The sequence below is a fragment of the Amblyraja radiata genome, chromosome 29 (assembly GCF_010909765.2).
Source record: "Amblyraja radiata isolate CabotCenter1 chromosome 29, sAmbRad1.1.pri, whole genome shotgun sequence".
Lineage (NCBI taxonomy): Eukaryota > Metazoa > Chordata > Chondrichthyes > Rajiformes > Rajidae > Amblyraja > Amblyraja radiata.
Window position 1 is genome coordinate 24,956,032 of NC_045984.1, and position 26,636 is coordinate 24,982,667.

Below are 26,636 nucleotides of genomic sequence, written 5' to 3' on the forward strand. Positions count from 1 at the left end.
CCGGTGGTGTGAGGCAGCATCTCTACCAGCGGTGCCACTTTACCACCCCAAAGATCTTGTGTGTGTGAATGGTGCAAAAAACCTCAACGGGGCAAAAATCTGCACTGACAAACTAGTCGAGAGTCAAGAGTGCTTTATTGTCATATGTCCCGGATAGTACAATGACATTCGTACTTGCAGTTTACAGCTGTAACTGTAATTAAAGCTTCCAACGAGTATGAAGATGGAGGATTGATCGAGGGGCTGTGACAATGCCCAGGGTTTCGACACTCCATCTCATGCCTGTGATTTTCTTTTTCCTGTTGAACAGTGCAAATGGCAGGATGGCAGCAGGGGAGGATTCCACCAAAGCTGATTCAAAGATGACCTTGGGGAATGTCCTCTCCAGTTGTCCTTGCACCATCGGTCTGTTGGCAGGTGCGGGCTCCACTGAATAAATCCAGTCAGCAGTGGCTCTGAGCAGTCCTTGTTCCCCCCCCCCCCCCTCAGTGTGTCCTGCCTGCTAAAGCCTTAGTATGACAGGGTAACTCCCAAAGTGACACATGTTCCGTTCAAATCACTGTCCCTCTCGCCCAGGGCTTCAGCGACTGCTGCAAGCTCTCCGCAAGCCCCACCTTCCCCGGTTCCCATTGCACGACCCCCCCCCCCCCTCCTCCCACCCCCGACTCCCCCCCGTTAGTCGACCCTTGCGTCTTCGACAGGCAACTGTTGTCATTTGCTCGCTTTGAAATCTATCGTCTTCGTTGGATTTACGGATAGCGCCTGCTCACACCAGCCCCAGTCGGGGAGAGGGTTGCTGCTCCGGGAACAACTCGAGATTCCGGTTCAAGGTAAGGCTGCGATTCCCTGTCTCTCTTTAGCGTCTGCAATCCCGTGACCCAAGCCACACTCCAAATCCTTCTCATCCCCATTGGAAACAAGGGGATCTCCTGCTCTGTAAAAGACATGAAGTTTTAGTTTTAGCCTTTAAGAAATCTGAGGCAGATCTAATTGCCACATCCTGGTTTCAATTGATTGATTGAAAGACACGGTGTGGAAACAAGGCCTTCATTTCACCGAGCCAGCGCCGACCATCAGTCGCCCATTCACACTAGCTCGATGTTATCCCAATTTCTCATCCACTCCCAATGCACAAGGAGCTACAATCCTGCACGTCTTTGGGATTTGGGAGGAAACCAAAGCATCCAAAGGAAACCCACGCTGTCACAGGGGGATTGTGCTAACTCCACGCAGATAGTACCAGAGGTCAGGATCGAACCTGGGTCTCTGACATTGAGAAGCAGCAGCTCGACCAGCTGCATCACTACACCACAGCTAGTTAGTTGTACCCCTTCCATTTTCTATTCGGAATTTAGAAGTCCCATTTAGTTCCTATGCAATGACTTGAGGCAAACACCGGATCAAAATGTAAAATACTCAGAACAAGTGTCTTTCAGAAAAGATGGTCAGATAAGGCCACCTTTTGGGGTATTGAAAGCAGCCAAGGACTCTTATCAAAACTCTCAAAGGCTCTGGCCAAATTCTCAATGATTCAAACCCAAAGATCCCAAAGACGAGTGACAAAAGAGCAAGATGTTCAGGCAGAGCTAAAATGGAGTCATCTCTACTTGTAGAACTTTCCCACTCCGGTTTCCCACATCCTATGTCTTCTTCTTCCCATTCCTGTCGGGCAGAAGATACAGAAGCTTGAAAGCTGCACCACCACACACAGGGACAGCTTCCTCCATTCTGCTATCAGGCATCTGAACAGACTTTCCCTAAGCTAGGGTAATGTCCAAATCATCTCTAACCCCATTATGGACATTGGCCTTTGTCTCTGGAATTGTTGAGCTACAATGCTGAGAACTACATTCTGCACTTTGCTCTTCCTATTTTTCTCTGAGATCTTCGGTTTCATCCCACACTCCAAAGATGTACAGGTTTGTAAGTTAATTGGCTTGGTGTAGGCGTAAATTGTCCCTGGTGCGTGTAGGATAGTGTTAATGTGCGGGGTGATCGCTGGTCGGCACGGGCTCGGTGGGCCGAAGGGCCTGTTGCTGCGCTGTATCTCTAAACTAAAGCAAACTAAACAAAACTAAACTTGAGTTTGTATTGAATGTATTTATGTACAGCATGATCCGATTTAATTGTTGTGCTTGCTATCTTGGTACATGTGACAATAATACACCTAAACCTGAACCTAAACCTAAACTAAACCTAAATCTAAACCTCTTGGTGTAAGGTAAGAAGTTATTGTATTTCACAAAGTAACTCACAGGGTCCACAGCACTTTGAAGTTCCAGAAAATGGGATCACGAGCAAAAATGAATGGAAGATCAATGCCATTGTTATTTATAATTTTGAAATAAAGAAACGGATAGAAGCATGCAATCCAAAAGAGTTTACTTGAGTTGAGTTTATTGTCACGTGTACCGAGGTACAGTGAAAAGCTTGTGTTTCATGCTAACCAGTCAGCAGAAAGACAATGTGTAGAAAGGAACTGCAGATGCTGGTTTACACCGACGATAGACACAAAATGCTGGAGTAACTCAGCGGGACGGGAAGCATCTCTGGAGGGAATGAATGGGTGATGTTTCTGGAAAGACAATACATGATTACTATGTACAGTGTACAAATAGAGATTTAAGAGCGGAGCAATTGTACTGCATGTTTGCGGATCCACCTCTGACTAGCGCACAAAGAGTCGCCTGGCTTGGGTGCCATTTTGGATCTCCAAATTGGCCAACATCCATGTTATAGGCAGGACACTGGGTGATACCTAATGGCTAAAACTCCGGTGACGATCGCTTCTTAAGAAAGATTTGTGCTTAATCTTCTGCAATCATCCGAAGGCACAGGTTAAAAAAATAAAGCTGTGGAAACTATAAAGGCATGTAGGTGCCTAAATGGCGAGGAAAGTGCGGTTTAACTGCAGTGCCGCAATGGACTTTAACATGTTTGCTCTGCTCCTCTCCTCTGCCGCTCTGGTTACTGGAGGCCACCTTTATTTATATATATTTAAATATAACTTTGCTCATTCCTTACGTGATGCGATGAGCTAAAAACGCTTGGCAAAGAAACTAAGAATGTTTATTTGAGTTGAGGTCAGGTAATCACTGGCTGCTTGTTGAATGGAAGTGTTGCCCGAAAACCCAGTAAATCACAGCTATTACTAAGTGTGTCTGAGGCCAGCTCTGGACCCGGAATGGTTTATTTCTCCACTTGAATTAATCATCTGCGGGACTGCCAGAGATATGACAGCCTCGGCCTTCCACTCAAGCCCAAAAATATTGCAGAGGACAGGTGTTGCATATGCAATGGGGGTGGCAAGTTGCCCCTGCCACTCCATCCAGCAATAGACTCCAATCCACTGGTCAACTCTGAGCCCTGCTTCGATCAATGGGTGAAATATCAGGTTGAAGCATTCATCTCCTATTCCATTTAATCACAAGAAAATAAGAAGGGCCTCACAGTGGCGCAGCGGTAGAATTGCTACCTTACAGCGCCAGAGACTCAGGTTCATTCCTGACTACAGGTGCTTGTCTGTACGGAGTTTGCACGTTCTCCCCGTGACCCTCATGGGATTTCTCGGAGATCTACGGTTTCCTCCCGCACTCCAAAGATGTGTAGGTTAATCGGCTTGGCGTAAATGTAAAATTGTCCCTAATGTGTATAGGACAGTGTTAATGTGCGGGGATCGCTGGTCGGTGTGGCGCGGATCCGGTGGGCCGCAGGTCTTGTTCCTGCGCTATATCTCTAAACTAAACTAAATTGAAATAGGAGTAGCTCCTGATCTGCCCCTTTCGTTTGGAATCTGCTCGTCACGCCTGCTCTTTTATTCAATAGCATCATGACTGAACCTTTATTTCACCACCACAAACTCTTGCACTCACTCCATATTTCTTGTAGGCACAAGGAACTGCAAATGCTGGTTCACAAAAAAAAACACACCCAAGGTGATGGAGTAACTCTGCAGGCAAGGGCGGAAAACCCGGGGGGGGGGCCAGAGGGGACACGTCCCTCGCCATGTCTTGAGAGGTGGGGGACATCCCCCCCCAAGTTTTTGTGATCCCGATTTTAAAATCTCTGCTTTTAGCGCTGGATTGAGCCTCCGAAGCCTCGCGTGTGTGTGTGAGTATGCGCAGGCGCGCGTGGCCGCCAAAAAATTGTGTCCCCCGTCCCCTCCATGTTTTGATAGCGAGTTCCGCTCTTGTCTGCAGGTCAAGCAGCATCTCCTGAGACTGATTGTGATGGGGGGAGAGAAAGCTGGAAGAGAGGTGGGTGGTAGACGAAGCCTGGTATGTGATAGGTGACGGGGGTTTGATGTGCAGATGAATGGGCAAAGATGAGAAGAGACTAAAGATTGTGAGATTAGGAGAAAGTTACCCAACCAACAACAATTCTTCTCCTTCCCCCGTACCTTTCCACCTATATCCTTTCCTCTGGCTTCATATTTCGTGCCTTATCTCTTTGGCTCATAGCTCTATGTCATCTTCCCATCACTGACCTTTGTCCACCACTCTGCCAATCGAACCCCCACCACCTTTCACTTTGTGTCTTTTTTCTCCACATTTCTTGATTCCCTTGATATTCAAAAATGTATCAATGACCATGTTGAGTCCACTGAGCCTCCTCAGCCCTCTCGGGTAAAGAATTCCAAAGAAGCACTCTTTTCTGGGTGAAGACATTTCTTCTCGTCTTTGCCCTGAAGGGTTGGTGGGATCTTGAGCCAAACACAAAGTGCAGGAGAAACTCGGTGGGTCAGGCACCATCTGTGGAGGGAGAGGGCAGATGCCTTTCACGTCGAGACTAGTTCGGACTTCTTCCTTCTGGTTCTCTATTCCACATGAGGCTAAATTGTGCTCACGCAATCTACCCACTCCAGCCCTCTTATGTTCCAATGACATTAACTCTCATTCTTCTAAACACCAATGAGTATTGGCCCAGTCAAGTTTTCCCTCATACGTCAATCCCTTCACCTTAGGAACCAACCAAGTAGACCTTGGCTGAGTTGCGTCCAAGGTAAGTATATTTCTTCTTCCATTTGGTGGGAAGCAACACAGTCTGCTTTGCTCCAGGTACGAACGAGTCTCTGTTGATGTTGGTGTGAAGCAGCAAACAGCTCAGACTCTGTCTTTCCCGACTAGAAACATGCAAGAAACTGATCGGCTGACAGCACATAACAGTTTTCCTCTGTGTGTGAATTCTTAATCAGTGACTAACACTTTGTTCCACTTTCGTTACTCACTCGTTTGGAATTTACTGGGATATTGGGTGGTGCAGAAAACCCCACCTTTCACCTCTCGGAGCTGGGCTATTTTTTTAACAAGACTCGGCTCACAGTTTCTCTCATTCCTTTCCACACTACCACCCACAACCCCCCCTCCCTTATTCTACACTTAAGCACTGCATGAAATTTTGGTCACTATATTATAAAAAATAATTTTGAGACGTTGGAGATAGGGTGATACAGTGTGGAAACAGGCCCTTTGGCCCAACTTGCTCACACCGGCCAACATGTCTCAGCAACAAGGTACACAAAAATGCTGGAGAAACTCAGCGGGTGCAACAGCATCTATGGAGCGAAGGAAATAGGCGACGTTTCGGGCCGAAACCCTTCTTCAGACCAATTCAGACCTCCATTATGTCTCAGCTACACTAGTCCCACCTGCCTGTGTTTGGCCCATATCCCTCCAAACCTGTCCTATCCATGTATCTGTCTAACTGTTTCTTAAAAGTTGGGATAGTCCCTGCCTCAACTACCTCCTCTGGCAGCTCGTTCCATATACCCACCACCCATTGTGTGGAAAAGGTTACCCCTCAGACTTCTATTGAATCTTTTCCCCTTCTTGGTTCTTGGTTTCTTGGTCCTCCAAAATATTCCAAATGGAATTTAAACTGGTGAAGGGAGGGCTTAAGCCAGAAAGGGTTATTGGGAAGAAAGAGCTACTTTAAATTTAGTTGCATCTGGTTGGGTAACTATAGTAGGGTGGAGATTATTCCATGCTTTAATTGTGCGGGGGAAGAACGAATTGCTGTATACATCTGTCTTAGTAGCTGGGATCACGAATTGGATCGAATGCCCTCGTCTGCTCCTAATTGGTTTGGGTTTGGTGTAGGTCTTGTAGTCTATGTCGAGCTGACCATTTAACATTTTGTAAAAACAGGTCAAACGGTGAGCTTCACGTCTGTCTTGGAGAGGGTTCCACCCCAGAGAATTCAGAAGTTTGGTGACATCGCTTCTCTCTCATAGGTGTTAGTAACAAATTGAGCTGCCTGTCTTTGGACACGTTCGATGGAAGAAATGTTTTTATTTGTGTATGGGTCCCATGCTGCAACTGCGTAGTCCAAATGAGGTCTAACGAGGGTGAAGTATAGCTTCTCCTTGACAGAAGTTGAACAATGATGAAAGTTGCGCCTCAGAAAGTTTAGGACACCTGTTGCTTTCACCTATTGATGAGTCTGACCATTCCACCTTCACCTTAATCCTATGTCCTATGTCCTCTGGTCCTCCATTCACGTACTCTGGGCAAGAGACTCTGTGCATCTACCCGATCTATTCCTCTCATGATTTTATACATGAGAAAGATGTGTCAAAAAGACACCGGTGACTTGATTTCTTAGTCCAAAGACTGGTCGGGTTTTTCTGTTGAGTACTGAGGAAAAATGCAAATAGGATTTGAATGAAACCCCATCTGCCCTCTGAGGCAGCTGTCAAATTATACGTTGATACTATTCTGAGGAAGAGCCCACAGTTTTTCCTGGCATCTTGAATGGTATTTATCCCATAACCAACATCAATAAAACTAACACACACAATCATTATCACATTCGGCTTCTAGAATCGTGCTACATGCTTTTCCATCATCATGATAGTGTCTAAAAAGGACTTCAACTGCCGTCCTGAGATGGTACAAGCTATTTATGTATCTGCTATGCCAATTTTTGCCAACCTTCCCAATAGTTAACAGTTCAATAGTTACTTTATCACATGTACCTAGATACAGTGAGATGCTGTGCTTTGCATGCAATCTAGTAAAATCATATCCGACGTAAGCACAATCGTACATGACTGAGAGAATGCAATGACTGTTGTGTAAACAAAAGTAAATTTCTTCTTAACCTGCACACAAAGCGTCAAAGGTTCAAAGATGCTTTTACTGTCACGTGTGCAAATGCACAGTTAAATGATTTTTCTTACTTACAGTCCAGTCCAGTATTCCCATACCCAAGCACATCCTCGATTACCAAGTGTACAGAAATAGTCTTCTCGTATAGGAAGGAACTGCAGAAGCTGGTTTGAACTGAAGACAGATACAAAATGCTGGAGTAACTCAGCGGGTTAGACTGAGGGAGTCGCTATTGAGGGTGTGCAGCGTAGGTTTACAAGGTTAATTCCCGGGATGGCGGGACTGTCGTATGCTGAGGGGAATGGAGCGGCTGGGCTTGTATACTCTGGAGTTTAGAAGGATGAGAGGGTATCTTATTGAAACATATAAGATTGTTAAGGGTTTGGACACACTAGAGGCAGGAAACGTGTTCCCGATGTTGGGGGAGTCCAGAACCAGGGGCCACAGTTTAAGAATAAGGGGTAAGCCATTTAGAACGGAGACGAGGAAACACTTTTTCTCACAGAGAGTTGTGAGTCCGTGGAAGTCTCTGCCTCAGAGGGCGGTGGAGGCAGGTTCTTTGGATACTTTCGAGAGAGAGCTAGATAGGGCTCTTAAAGATAGCGGAGTCAGGGGATATGGGGAGAAGGCAGGAACGTGGTACTGATTGGGGATGATCAGCATGGTCACATTGACTGGCGGTGCTGGCTCGAAGGGTCGAATGGCCTACTCCTGCACCTATTGTCTATTGCATCTATGGAGAAAAGGAATAGGTGACGTTTCGGGTGGAGACCCTTCTTCAGACTGAGAGTCAGGGGAAAGGGAAACGAAAGATATCGACAGTGATGTCGAGAGAGTCTACTCGCCAGGTTTCCGATGGCATCTTGTAGCTTTCAAGGATCAAGTTCTTAAAAATATCAACTTATCTTGGCTTTAAAGACCCATTGTCCTGGCAGTGGCGCTGGATCAGTGATAGGTATCTTGTCTTGAACCACCTTAAAACGGTTTCACTATTATGCCAGGCATAGGTGACATTTGGGCTCAGTGAGATATATAAAGCTTTTGTGTTTACCCTAAGGATAAACCTAACTACAGAGCACAGGCCAGCATTCAACACATGGGTGATTACATAGCAGGATTAGCGCAGTTGCTCCCTCAAGCTACGAAGATATTGAACTCAAGCTCAGAGAGAGCAATTAGATAATAGAACTAAATGTAAAATCGTCAGTTATTGCAGAGAGGTTTTATTGACACAACTTTTTTTTATTTATTTGCCTTTTGATGCATTTGATTGATCAATTGATTGGTTGATCGATCAATTGATTGATTGATTGATTGATTGATTGGTTGATTGGTTAATTGAAAGATACGGCATGGAAACAGGCCGTTTGGCCCATCGAGTCCATGCCCTTTTCCTATTTCCAGTTCCCCTACCCCCTCTCTAGTTTCAGTCTGAAGAAGGGTTAAGACCCGAAATGTCACCTATTCCTCTTCTCCAGAGATCCAGCACTTTGTGTCTATTCCCAGCCATTGATTATCCATTCACACTAGTTTGGTGTTATCCCACTTTCCCATCCACTCCCCACGCACTAGGGGCAAGCTTCAATTGACCAACAAACCCAAATGTCTTTGGGATGTGGGAGGAAACCGGAGCTCCTGGAGGAAACCCATGCGGTCACAGGGAAAACGTGCACTGGTTGAAAAACACATGAAATTTTAATGAGAATTTGCCTGATTCCGGAACAGTTATTGGTTCTGAGCTGAGCTAACAATGTACATTTGGTGATTTTTTTGTAAACATTTTTCTGTTGAAGATCAAACTGGAGGACTAGTGGAGACAAAGGCTATGCAGGACATGGTTATTAATGAATCATAAAAGTTTGTGTTTTCAAAGCCCTGAAGAAATCCAGTGGAATTTGGCAAAGAACTAGCTCAAGGGCAGTAAAGAGCAGAATGTTTTTTTGGCTTTTTTACAAAGTTTTTTGCATGCCTTGAACCCCAGACTTGAATGCAATGTTTGAAACTTAGAGGTACAGCGAATAGTTGATATAGTAAAACATCCCCAAAGAGAAGAGTCATCAGAATACAGCCTGGCTTAGAGTTGCATTGGGAAATGCCATCAACAGCTGACCAAACACTTGGCCAAGAAGACATGTATTGAGGAGCAGCTGAAAAGAAGAAGAGAGAACTATAGTGGCAGAGATAGTTTAGTTTAATTTAGAGATACAGAGAGGAAACAGGCCCTTCGGCTCACTGAGCCGGTGCTGACCAGCGATCCCTGCAACATAGCACTATCCAACACACGCTGGGGACAATTTACATATACACCAAGCCAATTAACCTACATACATGTACGTCTTTGGAGTGTGGGAGGAAACCGAAGATCTCAGAGCCAACCCACGCAGGTCACGGGGAGAAGGTACAAACTCCGTACAGACAGCACCCATAGTCAGGATCGAATCTTGGTCTCTGCCGTTGTAAGGCTGTAGCTCTAACGCTGCGCCACCGTGTCGCTCTGCGCTGTATGTGACTGTCACAATTGACATTGATAAAGGCTGGCACACCAATCAGTTCAAGAACATGGAGGGATGAGCCATGTACTGATCCACATTCTGAACATTTTTTGTTCTTGATGTAAAAATTAGTTTTTTTAATTTATTGCATTTTTTTTTTGGTTTATTATCTATTGAGAAGTATGTTTACAGACTTATTATGCTGGTGCAAGTAAGAATGGCATTGCTCTGTTGTCGGTACATATGACAATTAAACACTCTTGACTTCTTCTTCTTCATGCGTAGGGCGTGCACAGCCTAAAGTTGTAGGACAACTTGGTCTATTTGTTCTTATTTGATTGTGCACGCCGAGTTGATTGCATTCGTCGAAACAGGGTGGACCACATGAAGGTCGCAATCTCCCACCCCAACAATCTTGACTCTGGAAACATAAGCATGAAATCAGGATGAGAATTTTAAAAGTAAAGGAATTGATGAATTGAGAGTTGGTGAATGGTTAGCAAGTACACTGTTACTTCCAGATGGACATTAATGATTCCTATCTAGAAGAAGAGCAGGGAAGTTATCTGTGATGTTCTGGTCGAAATTTATCCCTCAAATAATACCAAGAATTAGTAGGAAGGACCTGCAGAGGCTGGTTTACACCGAAGATAGACGCAAATTGCTGGAGTAACTCAGAGGGACAGGCAGCATCTCTGGGTAGAAGGAATGGGTGGCGTTTCGGTCAAAACCATTCTACATTTCCGTGATTATCGTCCCCTTTGATCTGTGTTTTCACACCTTACCCATCCATATCTCTATGCCTCCCTCTCTCCTGACTCTGAAGAAGAGTCTCGACCCGTAACGTCATCCATTCCTTCTCTCCAGAGATGCTGCCTGTTCCGCCAAGTTGCCCCAGCATTTTGTGTCTATCTTCTGAGAATTGTGTTATTGTTTGTGCTGTGTCCAAATTAACCGCAGTGTTTCTTGCCATAACAATGTCTGTATCTCTGGGGACTCGACAACAGTCAGTTACAAAGTGAGACACAAGGAACTGCAGATGCTAGGATCTTGAGCAAAATCTCCTGCGGGAGGAACTCAGCGGGTCAGGCAGCATCTATGGAGGGAACGGACAGACGACTGAAGGGCCCCCAACACTAAACATCACCTGTCCATTCTCTCCACAGACGCTGCCTGACCCACTGAGTTAGGCAGTACTTTGTGTTTTTCTCGTCAAATGTCTTACAAAGATGATTTTCTCCTGCAGTTAATCCTAGCAATAACTATGTGAGGATTTCAAAAGGTTCTACACAGTCTATTTGCAGACAAAGCAATCATAGCCCAGCCCTTATAAGAGATCAAGAGATGCATGGAGAGGAAATGTTTAACGAGATATGGCTCAAATTCAGGAAAATTAGACTTTGGTTGGCATAGATGAGTTGGGCCAAAGGGCCTGCTTCCGTGCTGGATATGGCTTTATATGAGTGATTGTGAGCCTAATGTAAGGGGTAAGATAGTCTGCATCTGAATAAACTATAAGATGCTTGAAAAGCAATACCATGGATAGGCTGGCAGAATTACGTAGAAACAAGGAATTGCAGATGCTGGTTTACGGGGGAAAAGTGCAAAGTGCTGGCGTAACTCAGCGGGGTCAGGCGGCATCTCTGGAGAACATGGATAGGTGACGTTTCAGGCTGGGATCCTTCTTCAGACTCGGGCAGAATTATGGCTGCTCAGTGTAGAGCAAATATCCGAGAAAGATCAGGCTGTTTTAGTGCAGTCTGCCATCCCTATAATTATGCTTTATTGTCTAATAAAGACTTTTAAGATGCACAGTCAGATTTGGCAGCTGAGTTGAGCAATAACTCAGTGATCATTACAGAACAATTTGTTTGCTGTCTGTTGTTTCCTACTTGCCTTTAGGCTGCTGCTCTTGCCAACAGGCCGGGCCTGTCATGGGATCATCCCCTGACAAACGAGACCATAATTGCAGCTTCTGAAGGTCTTGAAAGACAGACGATAGCAGCAATCAGGGCCTCACCGTGAGCCTCTGAACTAGGCCTGGTTCTTTCCATCCTTTCCCAGGCCGTGCGTCTGTGAGAGATAGAGGAAGAAAGGTTTTAGAGATACAGCGTGGAAATAGGACCTCCGAGTCTGCGCTGACCAGCGATCCCTGCATACTAACACTATCCTACACACACGCACACGGGACAATTTACATTTATATCAAAGCCAATCAGCCTGTAGGTCTTTGGAGTGATGGAGGAAACCGGAGCACACGGAGAAAACCCATGCAGGTCACGGATAGAACGTACCAACTCCGTACGGAGGACACCCGTAGTCAGGATTGAACCTGGTTCTCTGGCGCTCTAAGGCAGGAATGCCCCTGTCCCATTTAGGAAACCTGAACGGAAAACTCTGGAGACTTTGCGCCCCACCCAAGGTTTCCGTGCGGTTCCTGGAGGTTGCAGGTGGTTGCGGAGGTTGCAGGTAGTGGAAGCAGGTAGGGAGACTGACAAAAACCTCCTGGAACCTCCGGGAACTGCACGTTAACTGTTAATAAAGGAAACAGGCTATTGTTAGCTGTTCACCCAACAAACAGTTAACAATGGGTACACAAAAATGCTGGAGAAACTCAGCGGGTGCAGCAGCATCTATGGAGCGAAGGAAATAGGTAACGTTTCGGGCCGAAACGTTACCTATTTCCTTCGCTCCATAGATGCTGCTGCACCCGCTGAGTTTCTCCAGCATTTTTGTGTACCTTCGATTTTCCAGCATCTGCAGTTCCTTCTTGAACAAACAGTTAACAATGGCATGTTTCCTTTATCGCCGTTACTTTTTTGCATATCGTTCGTTGTTCCTTATCTCTCTACATCATCGTCTATATCTCTCGTTTCCCTTATCCCTAACCAGTCTGAAGAAGGGTCTCGACCCGAAACGTCACCCATTCATTTTCCTTCTCTCCAGAGATGCTGCCTGTCCCGTTGAGTCACTCCAGCCTTTTGTATGTATAGATACTGTATGTGATGCCGCTACAGGCTGAATAGCCCAGCAGCATTCACAGCTTCAGTTTTTTCCACTAGGATGAAGCACCTATGCCTAAGCCCTGCTAATTCCTACAGAAGGGGCTGATGAGGTGAGGAAATTGCCCCCACCCCATGCCAATCCCCCCCCCCCTCGTGTTAAATAACTCTTAGTGTGCAGTTTCATAAAGTGAGAGAGAAGTTTTCAAAAGCCTTACTGTGGTTCTTTGCAAGCACCCGGGCGTTTAAGTTGCAAATGTTTTTTTGCACAGAGGGCCCTTACACGGAGATGTTCCGATGATGGATGGCCATCGCTGCAGAGCCGGCCGGGCAATAATGTATCTATTGAAAGCCGGCAGCAGAATGAAGCCATTCATGGCAGCCAAGGGGGGAGGAGACCCAGTGAAATATTTCCCATAAACCAGTCTCAGTGGGCAAGTTAAAATGAGGCCCTTTAACAGGTGGTAATCAGCTCAGCTCAGGCCTGGGGTAGACACGCGTGGTGTGACTGTGTGCCTGTGTGAGCCTGCAATTGTGTCTCCGCTGTGAGTGTGTATGTTTGTGCATGTGTGTGTCTGTGGAGCCTGCAATGGCTGTGGGTGTGAGTGTGTATGTTTGTGCCTGTGCACGTGTGTGCATGCACGTGTGTGAATGTGCATGCATGTGTGTGTGTATGTGTGCTTGTCTGTAATGGCTGTGTGTGTATGTTTCTGCGCATGTACGCATGTGTGTGCACGCATGTATGAGTGACTGTGTGTGTGTGCATGTCTGTGTGTGTACATATGTATTTGTGTGTGAGTCTAATGGCTGTGGGTGTGAGTGTGTATGTTCATGCGAACGTGTATGTGTGCGTAATGTGTATCTCTGCGTGTGACTGTGTGTGCTTGTGTGTGAGTCTGTAATGGTTGTGTGTGAGTGTGTGTATGTTCATGCGTGTGTATGTCCGTGTGTGCACATGTGTGTGTATGTCCGTGTATGTCTGTGTGCACATTTGCATTTGTGTGAATGTACATGAGGGAATGAGAGAAGGTTTGTGTTTAAATCTCTGTATCTAAATTAAGTCTGAACGAGCATTTCTAAGTGCATCCGTGTGTACGATGTGGGTGTTAGCATATAAGAGTGCGTGAGTATTTATTAATGTGTTGGAGTGCTCGAGTGTGTGTGAGTGGATGTGTGAACCTTTCTGATTGAGAGTGTGTACATGTGCAACGGTAAGTGTGAGCATGAGTTCATGGATGTGAATGTACAAAATAGCACAAAGCGGGACAAAGCTTGAGCTGTAAGGGAACTATCCAGCTCATATCAGCACCCTGTAACAGGGGGTGAAGTTGGAGAGAAAAGAGATCAGGAAATCAGCAAAATACATGGCTTAGTATTGCTTTGTGCAGAGAATGGCACTGGAATTGTAGCTCCAACAGTCGTTTAATGAGATGCACTAAAAGCTGCTGATTTGCACCTCGCTGTCTGTTCCCCCCGAGTTGCCCAGTGGAAGTCAGTAAATAAAACACACGGCCATTTTCATTTTCCACTGTAACAACCATAATTAGCACAAACGCAACCCTGGAAAGCCCAGCTGTTCCAGCCTTGGGTTATAAAAGCCAGGCGTCAAATGGGAATTTCTAAAATTACCAATAGGAAAATTCTATATGGAGTGTGATAGATTCGACACTTAACTGAGGTTTCTGTGCCACAATCCAGAGACCTCGCTGGCTTGTTAAATCCTCATAGGGTTTTGAGACTGGAAGGCTCAAAACCTATTAAAGGGACCCATTACTGAGGTGCAATTTAACAAGAGGTCCAGGTCTGCGCCACCCCCACCCCACCAACTACCATTAGTTATTTATAGTATCTGCAAGCTCTGTGTTATGATTAACCTATTTTTGGCTTTCTTTATTTCATAATGTAATTTTAACTTTTTAAGAGTGGGTGACTCATGCCCTTATTCTACTTAATTTCCTTATTCTTGCTCCAGCTGTAGTGTTGCTTTTGGGAGAAAGGAATGCTTGTAACTCCGAGAGTAGGTTTGACTGTAGAAAGGGGTCCACATGGTAAAACAAAACCTCTTTTAAGTGACCGTGCATTTTCCTGCAAGTTTTCCCCCTCTCTGGCTCCTAGATAATAGCTATAAGGAGACTTTAGTTTAGTTTAGTTTAGAGATACAGCGCGGAAACAGGCCCTTCGGCCCACCGAGTCCGTGCCGACCAGCAATCCCCACACACGAGCTCTATCCAACACACTAGGGACAATTTACAAATTTACCAAACCAATGAACCTACAAACCTCTACGTCATTGGAGTGTGGAAGGAAACCGGAGCACCCAGGGAAAATTCATGCAGGTCAGAAGGAGATTGTACAAACTCCGTACAGACAGCACCCATAGCCAGGATCGAACCCGGGTCTCTGGCGCTGCAAGGCAGCAACTAGCACTGTGCCACCGTGCCGACCCAAATTATATATTTATTATGATCTACATTATCATATATTATCTGTGTGTATTGCAATTTCAGATCCGTTATACTGTTACAAGTAAGAATTTCATTGTTCCGTTATCAATAGGATAATGAAACAATCCCGACTCTTGATTTGACTTGACGATAATATGAGCAGAACATCGACGGTGAAAATCTATCTGCTTAATCGATGCCCTTCAGAGGAGGAAACCTTACCCAATGTGTATCAGTTGTCGTTTCATATCCACAAATGTAGTTGATTCTTAAGTGCCCACTGTAAACATGATATCAGGCTATTACTGTAACACATCGAGCGAGTCATTCAAAAAATTCAGCCCATCAAGAAAGCTGCCCACGTTTCCAAACTTAATCGGCAATGATTATGCATCGCTAGGGGTGGCCGTATCTACCGTATGAAGAAAATAAATTTCTGTCTCACAGGAGAGAACTTGCAACTCTATAATCGCTCTGAGGACACCCCAGAGTTGCTCTATATCCAATGCGAGCGCTGTCGTTATTTTGATGTATAAGCCTCGTAACCAATTTACGCGTTTACGCAGAAGATAGAGACAAAATGCTGGAGTAACTCAGCGGGGCAGGCAGCATCTCTGGAGAGAAGGAGAGACCCTTGGTCTCGCCCCGAAACGTCACCCATTCCTTCCTCCAGAGATGCTGCCTGTCCCTCTGAGTGACCCCAACATTTTGCGTGTATCTTGTTTGTACTCCATTGTCAGTAGCCGGATATAACCCCACAAACGTGTGACTCAGAGTGTGAGAGAGGCACCCTAACCAACCAGGTCATGGTCGACTTGGTTTCCCTCGGTTATATCTCTGGGATATTAAACCAAGCTGTGCATCCGGAGCGGGGCGGGAATCAAAAATCCGGAGACAGGCCTAACTCGGATCCACCTGGGAAGTGAGACGTAACAAATGAGCCATTGGGGAAGAATTTTGATACGATGCAGATGTCCGGAACCCTTCAAATCCAAACCTCCTGGTTAGGAAAATCCCAATCTTAGCCCGCCCAGATTCCAATTGTCTGATTTCATTTGTCATCAACAAATCCAGAAGGATGTAGATAAATCCAAAAAGGGCTGAGTTTTAGGATGGAAATACTTTTTAATTCCACGTATGTTGAACAGGACATCTACATTCAAGACGAAGCCTTCCCACTGGTATTTCTAAGTCACTGGTGACCATACTACAACTCGCGTACACCACCAAATGGGAGTTCCAGCTGTGGCCAACTCGAAACATATGTCAGCCTCTGCAGAACAAGTTCAGATTAATCCCGATCACGCTGACAGGGAAAGCTCCGTTGTGGTTCTTCCATCAGAGTGCGGATTTGAACAACGGGATGAAGACCCGCTGGGCCCATTAAATCCTACCTCATCCCCACACCCACCAAAATACAAGTGCCGTCATGGGCAGCCCGGTGACGCAGCGGTAGAGTTGCTGCCTTGCTAGCGCTTACAGCGCCGGAGACCCCGGTTCGAACCCAACCACGGGTGCTGTCTGTTCTCGTTTTTCACTTTCTCCCCGTGACCTGCGTGGGTTTTCTCCGAGATCTTCGGTTTCCTCCTGCAGTCCAAAGACGCACAGGTTTGAAGGCTAATTGGTTTGATATAGATGTAAATTGTCCCTAGTGTGTATAGGATAGTGTTAGTGTGTAGGGGTTTGCTGGTCGGCGCGGACACGGTGGGCCGAAGGACGTGTCTCCGTGCTGTACTTCTAAAACTAAAATTAGTCCTCCTGCCCTCTTCAAACAAACAACCTACAAGATATCTTTACACTTTAATTCTGGCCTCAGGTATAAATCTTTGCCAGGGGCTGGCGTAAGGACAGCTGGCAAGGCAGAAGCTTTGGAATTCCGTCCCTTGAGATCTGCAAATGTCTTCCCTCATTTACGACACCCCTTCAAGCCTGCCAAGGTTTCGGTCATCCATTGGAATATCTCCTTACGTGAATTGTTTGCTGATGCACTTGCGTCTCAGATTATGATTCTTTGTTTAAAGTTGTTTTTGCCCCATTCCAAAAGTCAGGGCCTCCAACATTACGGCACCCTAGCAGTCCAGTACGGCACTTTAAGTGACAGCTTTCATGAGCAATGAGGTCTCTCTGCAAGGAAATCTGAACACACAAGCATCGAACCAGGAACTGGGCACAATATCCACCGACCCAGAGCTGAATCAAGGGGTTCTAATGCCCCTGTCCCTCTTAGGAAACCTCTGGAGACTTTGAGCCCCACCCAAGGTTTCCGGAGGTTGCAGGTGGTTGCCGGAGGTTGCAGGTAGTGGAAGCAGGTAGGGAGTCTGACAAAAATCTCCGGGAACCTCCGGGAACCGCACGGAAACCTTGGGTGGGGCGCAACGTCTCCAGAGGTTTCCGTTCAGGTTTCCTAAGTGGGACAGGGGCATTAGGAAGTCATGGTAAATGTCGGACAAGGTTTAAAGAGGATGGGGCGGCACAGTCAGGCGCATCTGGTAGACCTGCTGACTCACGGCGCCAGAGACCCGGGTTCGATCCTGACTCCAGGTACTCTCTGGATGGACTTTGCGCGTTCTCCCCGTAAACGCACGGGTTTCCTCCGGGTGCTCCGCTTTCCTCCCACGGTCCTCCCGGAGACGAGCGGGTTTGTATGTCCATTGGCCTCTGTAGATTGCCCCAGGTGTTCAGGGAGTGGATGCGGAAGTGAGATAGCACAGAACCAGCGTGAACTGGCGATCAATGGTCGGCATGGATTCGATGGACTGAAGGGCCTTTTTCCATGATGTAATTTTCTATCAAGATGTGCAGGGCAAAAATGTTACGCAGAGGGTGGTGGGTGCTTGGAACGTGCTGCCAGGAGTGGTTCATAAATGAATGTTTATAAGTCATAGGAGCAGAATTAGGCCATTCGGCCCATCGAGTAATCTACGCCATTCAATCATGGCTGATGTATCTTTCTCTCTCCACCCCATTCTCCTACCTTCTCCATATAACCTTTGACACACTTACTAATCAAGAACCTGTCGATCTCCACCTTAAAAATACCCAATGACGTGGCCTCCACAGCGGTCTGTGGCGATGAATTCCACAGATTCACCACCTTCTGACTAAAAAAAATTATCCTCATCTCCTTTCGAATGGTACGTCCTTTTATTTTGAGTGGTGGTTGAGGCAGACACGTTGCTGGCATTTAAGAGGCGTTTAGATAGGCACATGGATATGTAGGGATTGGACAGATATGGATCATGTGCAGCCAGATGAGATTAGTCTACCTTGGCATCATGTTCGGCACAGACACTGTGGGCCGAATGGCCTGTTGCTGGACTTCTATGTGGGGATAGTGATGGTTGTGAAGGCTTGGCACAACAGAACAGATCACCCTTTCAACAAAGGACGGTCGATGTGTTACACTAACTCAGGGGGTGCCAACTCAATGAATCATTCAGAGTTCGAGTTGGAATCTCTTTGGTGGACAAATATGTTGGATATGGAGCCAAGGCAGATGGATAGAGTTAGTATCTGGAACCACCTTGAACTCATTGAATGGTAGGACAGAATCAGGGGCAGATTGGCCCCTTCCTGTTCTATCATCTCTGTGCCGAAGATTGCAATATATGTTAGGAGAACACATATTTTATTTCCATTGCTCCTCAATAAAATTCCTAGTTACATCCTGATCCCCAAATGTTTTAATTAGTTTAGGAGTAGCACTGTAGCTCTGCGGCAGAGTTGCTGCCCTACAGTGCCAGAGACCCGGGTTGGAGTTTGTGCGTTCTCCCTGAGACCGCGTGGGTTTTCTCCAGGCGCTGTGGTTTCCGCCCACACTCCAAAGACGTGCAAGTTTGTAGGTCAATTGGCTTCGGCAAAGGTTGTAAATTGTCCCGAGTGTGTAGGATAGTGCAAGCGTACAAGGATCGCTGGTCGGCGCAGACACGGTGGGCCGTAGGGCCTGTTTCTGCGCTGCATCTCTAAGCTGACTAAACCAACTTTGAAGAGAGGATAGGGAAGTAAGGTTTGAAAGCCAGGATTAAGGAAGACCTCTTTGTGGAAGGGAGATTGAACTCTGACCCAGTTGTCATTTTTACACTGTGTGTAAACGAATCCTTATCTTATCTTTTCAAGCTCACCGATAGCCACAAGAAAACTATGTACGTACCTGTACTCAGGTGCTGGTCACTGAAGTTGGCCTTCTCAAACTTTGTAACGATGCAGCGAGAGGCTTTATTTTGGCTTTGTTGAGCATGTCAGCGTTTGAGGCTTCAGTTACATCTGGAGAGCAAATGTAAAGACTGTTTGTTATGCTTTGAAAATCGAAGACTTTCTGCTGTGGCAAAAACTGCTGACTGACACTTTGACAACAATCTGAACATTTTAACTGACTCTGGGAGAGAGAGAGAAAAAAAAACTTGAAAATTAAGCCAAAAAGAAAATGTTTTTCGGAATTCAACTCAAAGAAAGTCTAAGTTTCCGGATGCCGAAATCTTTGTTGAACAATACCTTTGGTCTAAAAATTACAGACACATGCCAAAGGAATCTAATTGCCAACACCAAGCCTGTGAGAGTTACAGTCTGACAGATTGCAAACTCATTCAAAGTGAAGACTGTTACTGGGGCTTGCTTTACACAGAGAGGCCGACTGCAGACACATCAGAATGTTGTGATCATTTTTTTTCCTCTTAATTTGGAGCAAGAAAGGAATAGTTTCTCTGCGAAATGAGCGTGGTGCTCTCTAAAATCCATTCCAACATGTGCAAAACAATCTGTGTGTTCGTGTTGCCAGACTGTGCGAGAATTCTTGGCTCCACGCACGTTCCAGAGAAATCTGGCTCAGCCGACCCCGGGGAGGGGTGGAAACGGTCCATTTTATTGATGGTTTGTCAAGTTCCACGTTCCCAGTGGCCACTTCACTTGTCGGTCAGTCGCACAGGTGCTGTGGCCAAGCGTAAATTGGAGGTCAGAGTTTAGTTTAGTTTAGAGATACAGCTGGCAAACAGGTCCTTCGGCCCACCGAGTCCGCGCAGAACCAGCGATCCCCACTCATCGACGCTACCACGCACGCATTAGGGATGATTTTTTGTTTAACATTTAACAGTCCAAGCCTATTAGCCGGCAAACCTGTACGCCTTTGGAGTGTGGGTGGAGACCGAAGATCTCGGAGAAAAGCCACGCAGGTCACGGGTGGGACGTACAAATGAGCGCCCGTGGTCAGGATCGAACCTGGGTCTCTGGCGCTGTAAGGCAGCAGCTCCACTGCTGTGCCACCGTGTCGCACTGGGTCCAGAGAACGCAGCTGAGGCCAACCCGGTGACTTTCGGATAACTTGGTAATGGTGGCCATTTGTCAAGGGGAGGCCAGGGATGGAAGTACATGTTGTGTTGATATCTCTGAAGATCTGGCCTGGACCCAGCACGTTGATGCAATCATAAAGAAAGCTCATCAACACCACTACTTGAAGACCCAGGAATGAAGAGGATTGTAAAAACTGGTGAACACTACCCAGCCCATCACAGGTACTGACCTCCGCACCATTGAAGGGATCCACAAAGGTCGCTGCCTCAAAAAGGAAGCCAGCATCATCAGAGGCCCACACCACCCGAGCCACACTCTCATTTCACTCCTGCCATTGGGAAGAAGGTATGGGAGCTTGAAAACTGTAACGTCTGGGTTCAGGAGCAGCTTCTTCCCACCAACCATCAGGCCATTAAACACTACAACCTCCAACTAAGTCATATAAATGATAAAGAGCTGGAGTAACTCAGCAGGCTAGGCAGCATCTCTGGAGGACATGGACAGGTGATGTTTTGGGTCGGGACCCTTGACAGACTCAGCCAGCCAGTGAGGATAGAAGCGGTGAAGTAGTTCAACAAACAGATTCGCATCCAGAGGTCTGATCCATTGATCCAGTGACATAGTTTTGACTCCCAACAGTGAAGCGGAGAACTTGCATTCAAGTAATGAAATAAATCTGGAATAAAAGTATACCAGCAATACTGAGCACAAAACAAAAATCGATCCACTTTCCTTGGCATCTATGGAAATCTTTGCCACAGAAGGCTCTAGAGGCCAAGTCAGTGGATACTTTAAGGCAGAGATAGATAGATTTTTTTATTAGTACAGGTGTCAGATGTTATGGGGGGAAGGCAGGAGAATGGGGTTAGGTGGGAGAGATAGATCAGCCATGATTGAATGGTGGAGTAGACTTGATGGGCCGAATGGCCTAATTCTACTCCTATCATTTATGACCTTATGATCTAGAAGGATAGAGATTGTGATTTGATTGAGGTTATTAGCACCCATTGACTGAAACGTTCCTACCGGAGGAAGCTACAGACGATAAGGCATCAAGTGAACATCAGGGACCAAGTTATTCAGGAAACACTTCCACACTCAATTGACGGAAAAAATGTGAAACTCTCTCCCACACAAAGCAGTAGATGCTAACTCAATTAATCATTTTAAATCTGAGACTCATGGAATTTTGCTGGCCCGGGGAATTAGAGGGATGTGAAGCCAAAGCAGGTGGATGGAATTAGGATACAAATCAGCCATGATCTCATTAAATGCAGAACAGACTCAAGAGTTAATAGGGAGGGGGTGGCAGTGGATGCAACGTAAGCCCCATGGACAGGTGGGCTATGTGTGTGAGAGGATAAGGATTTTTAAATTCCCAAACCTAACTCAACTTTTCCCACTTCCAGAGGTGGGCGTGCCATTGTTAGGATGTGGGTAATACCAACCAATCACTCTGAGGATAGGCACAAAATGCTGGGGTAACTCATCGGGACAGGCAGTATCTCTTGAGAGAAGGAATGGGTGATGTTTCGGGCCGAGACCCTTTAGTTTTAGTTTTAGAGATACAGCGTGGAAACAGGCCCTTCAGCCCACGCCGACCAGCACATTAACACTATCATTAGCGCATTAAACCCACGCAGATCACGGGGAGAATGTGCAAACTCCGTACAGACAGCACCCGTAGTCTGGGTCGAACCCGGGTCTCTGGCGTTGCATTCGCTGTAAGGCAGCAACTCGACCCCTGCGCCACTGTGACCGACCCTTTTTCAGACTGAAGAGAGCAGTGGCTCTTATGTGCTCACTCTGTCCGGCCCACTATCTTATTCTGTTATATTTAGTTTGATGGTGGCTATTGTATACTAGGATTGTCGCTGAACTGTACGGAAAAAACGAATTTCACTGTGCTAAGGTACACGTGGCAATAAAGTACCAGTAAACCAACAGTCCCAGAAGGCAGACACAAAAAGCTGGAGTAATGCCCCTGTCCCACTTAGGAAACCTGAACGGAAACCTCTGGAGACTTTGCGCCCCACCCAAGGTTTCCGTGCGGTTCCCGGAGGTTTTTGTCAGTCTCCCTACCTGCTTCCACTACCTGCAACCTCCGGCAACCACCTGCAACCTCCGGGAACCGCACGGAAACCTTGGGTGGGGCGCAAAGTCTCCAGAGGTTTCCGTTCAGGTTTCCTAAGTGGGACAGGAGCATTACTCAGCGGGACAGGCAGCATCTCTGGAGAGAAGGAATGAGTGACGTTTTGGGACGAGACCCTTCTTCAGACTGGTTAGGGATAAGGGAAACGAGAGATAAGTTCCAGAAGGCAGATAGACACAAAATACTGGAGTAACTCACCGGGACAGGCAGCATCTCTGGATGGCCTCAACCCATTCCTTCTCTCCAGAGATGCTGCCTGTCCCGCTGAGTTACTCCAGCATTTTGTGTCTACCTTCGGCAAAAACCAGTTTCTTCCTGTACATTGTCTTTCTACTGACTGGTTAGCATGAAACAAAAGCTTTTCATTGTACCTCGGTACACGTGACAATAAACTCAACTCAAGTAAACTCATTTTGATTGCCTGCTTCCACCTGTTTCTTCTCTCCAAAATTAAAAATAACACTTCCTGCGCAGGTCCCTCCACCTTCTCAAACGTATTGAAGAATGGGCAACAAACAGACAATAGGCGCAGGAGTGGGCCATTCGGCCCTTCGAATGTTGGCATTACCAGCAAATCACTGTTCCATTAAGGCGTGTAATATAAACGCTGAGGCGGGAAAGGGAGTGAGAAAAGGAGGAAAAGTCAAAATAGTCAGCCGACAGGAGCAAGGGTTATGGTGCAAGGTAAACGAAGGCTAGATTATTGTGCCATTATCCTCATTTATTACGTGTGTTTGCACCATTTTGCGTTTCTATCCTTGAGAACTCCTGTAGAAAAGCTGAAGTCACACAGAGTTATCGTGCACTGATATAATCCTCCACTGAACCTGTGTTTTGGCAGATGACTAAAAGTAAACAGTTAATAAAAAGTCAATGTTATCTTGCTCCAAACGTTCCCTCTCTCCTATTTCACTGGTGGCATTTTTCACTCCTCTGGAGAGTTATCCGTGAGTGAGATCTGCTTTATTGCACGCCAGCATGAACTTCAAGCAAAACAGCCCTGTTTATCTCCGCCATATAGATAAGCAGATATACTGTACCTGAGATAAGACCATGCAATGAAATGTCTTACCTATTAAGGTGACAATACAATTATTGTTGTCTTAGTGATTGTGAAACTCTGTCTGAATTTGCTGGGTACAATACACTGTTTAACCAAACTTTAATCCTGACTGATCCCACGTTTACATAGTATCTAACCCTTTGTGACATGGTAGAAAGAGCGTGGTCTGAAGTCTCTTTTTAACCTCTTAGACTCTACTGGCCTTCAGCTGGGAGCTGTTCGATTATTGGGAGACTTTCCATTTTGAATCCCCTTCCATTAAAGGAAAGTTTTTTTCCAGCTGTTATCAGGCAATTGAACCATCCTAGAACCAACTAAATAGCGGTCCTGACCTACCATCTACCTCATTGATGACCCTCGGGCTATCTTCAATTGGACCTCACTAGACTTTATCTTGCACTAAACGTTATTCTCCTTATTCTGTATCTGTACACTGTGGACGGCTCAATTGTAACCACGTATTTCCGCTGTCTGGATATCATGTAACTGGCATGAAAAGCTTTTCACTGTACATCTGTGGAATTCATTGCCACAGACAGCGGTGGAGGCCAGGTCATTGGGTATTTTTAAAGTGGAGATTGACAAGTTCTTGATTAGTAATGCCCCTGTCCCATTTAGGAAACCTGAACGTAAACCTCTGGAGACTTTGCGCCCCACCCAAGGTTTCCGTGCAGTTCCCGGAGGTTGCAGGTGGTTGACGGAGGTTGCAGGTAGGGAGACTGACAAAAAACCCTAGGACCCTCCGGGAACTGCACGGAAACCTTGGGTGGGGCGCAAAGTCTCCAGAGGTTTCCGTTCAGGTTTCCTAAGTGGGACAGGGGCATAAGGGTGTCAAAGGTTATGGGGCGAAGGCAGGAGAATTGAGTTGAGAGGCAAAGATAGATCAGCCATGAGAGTAGACTTGATGGACCGAATGGCCTAATTCTACTCCTATGACATGAATTTATCAATGTACTAAGGATCTTTATTTAGCAGAAACTGGCCTGGACTAGACATATTGGAGAAGATTAGAACCTGCATATTCCATGCCTGCTTCTGACTCCCCAAACTAATTCTAACATCCATTATGAACGAAACACAAGTACTAGAAGAACAAAGAGGGTCATGCAGCATCTGTGGAAGGAATGGAAATGGACAGGTGATGAGTCTGAAGTAGGGTCTCGACCCAAAACGCCATTCCTTCTCTCCAGAGATGCTGCCTGTCCCGCTGAGTTACTCCAGCGTTTTGTGTCTATCTTAAGTGACGTGTGTCTTGATTAACAGATGGGTGGACAAAGATACAAAGGCTGGAGATTTGGATAGGGAAGTGGAAAGGAAAGCTTTAGAGGCATATTGGCAAAACACAGGCTGGTGCCACTAGTGTAGATGGAGCATCTTGGTCAGCATGGGCAAGTTGGGCCGAAGGGCCTGTTTCCACGCTGTATGTGTTGGAAGGAACTGCAGATGCTGGTAACACTTTAAATCCCCCTCCCATTTCCACACTGTCCTTTCTGTCCTGGGCCTCCTCCATTGTCAGAGTGAGGTCCAGCACCTCATATTTCACTTGGGCAGCTTACACCCCAGCGGTATGAATATTGACTTCTCTGACTTCAAGTAACCGTTGCTTTCTCTCTCTCTCTCTCTCTCTCCATCCCTCCCCCTTCCCAGTTTTCCAACCAGTCTGACTGCCCCTGGTTACATTTTATCTCTGTTTGCTTTGTTGTCAACTTCTCCCGGCTAACAATGATCTATTCTACATTTTCCTTGATCTCCATCCCATTTGATGTCTCGTTCTCACACCTGACACTTCCTTATCTCTGTATCTCCCCCTCCCCTGTCTCTCAGTCTGAAGAAGGGCCTCAACCCGAAACGTCACCCATTCCTTCTCTCCAGAGTTGCTGCCTGACCCGCTGAGTTACTCCAGAATGTTGTGTCTATCTCTGTGCTGCTTGACTCTATGAAAGGCTTCAGACTGAAGACTGAAGAGGGGTCCTGACCAGAAACGTCGCCTGTCCATTCCCACCACAGATGCTGTCTGACCCGCTGAGTTCCCCCGGCACCTTTACGTTTTGCTCAAGATCTCAGTATCTACAGTTGCTCGTATCTCCATCATGATGGGAACATTCTCCACTTGTCTGAATGAATGCGGCTCCAAGAAGAACCTTCTCAATACCAAAGAGGGGAAAGCAGCACAGTGGATCAGCATCCGAAACCATTCATGCTATCCACCACTGGCACGCTGATGCTCCAGTGTACAACATGTACCAAATGTGCTGCAGTTAATCTCCACTGTGATGCCATGTCCTAATCGCAACTTCTTCTGCCAAGAGGCATGAGGGCAAGTGACAGCTGGGAATACCACCCCCTTCCGTTTCCTATCCAATTTACACAACTTCCTGATTCAAAAACACATTTGCATTCTTTCATCATTGACTGCTATCATTCCTGTCCGATATCGCTGGGACAGCGTCAGAAGTGCAGCAGTTCAAGAAAGGGCTTCAATGGCTTTGTCTCAAAGTCAATTAGGAATGGGCAGTAAATATTGACCTGGACACTGACTCACCACGATCCTACACAAGGTCACGTTACAGGAGTAGAATTAGGCCATTCAGCCCATCGAGTCTACTCCGCCATTCAATCACGGCTGGTCTCCTAATCCCATTTTTCTGCCTTCTCCCCATAACCCTTGACACCCGTCCTAATCAAGAATTTGTCTGACCTGCCAGCTACCTCACCGGACACCCTTGGACTATCTTTAATCGGACTTCACTAGACTTTCTCTTGCAGTAAATGTGACGGCTTGATTGTAATCTGTACAATACGGAGAAATGTGTTCTGCACCCTGCCTCTCTCCGCTCACTGGATAGCACGCAACAAAAAAGTTTTTGACTGTACCTCGGTACACGTGACAATAATCTAAACTTAGCTAACAATACACAATAGGTGCAGGAGTAGGCCATTTGGCTGATCATCCCCAATCAGTACCCCGTTCCTGCCATCTCCCCATATCCCCTGACTCCGCTATTTTTAAGAGCCCTATCTAGTTCTCTCTTGAAAGCATCCAAAGAACCCGCCGGAACCTAACGTGCTGGAAGGAACTGCAGTTGCTCGT

General features: G+C 46.3%; 1 protein-coding gene across 1 annotated transcript in view; it reads left to right on the plus strand.

Moving 5' to 3' along the window:
- The first annotated feature begins 740 nt into the window (after window positions 1–740).
- The window catches only part of LOC116989493 (repulsive guidance molecule A-like), a 76,051-nt gene continuing 50,155 nt past the window's right edge, over window positions 741–26,636 (plus strand). The window contains exon 1 of the mRNA XM_033046936.1: window positions 741–830. The gene's annotated coding sequence lies outside the window, so the exon portion shown is untranslated. The remainder of the gene's footprint in view (window positions 831–26,636) is intronic.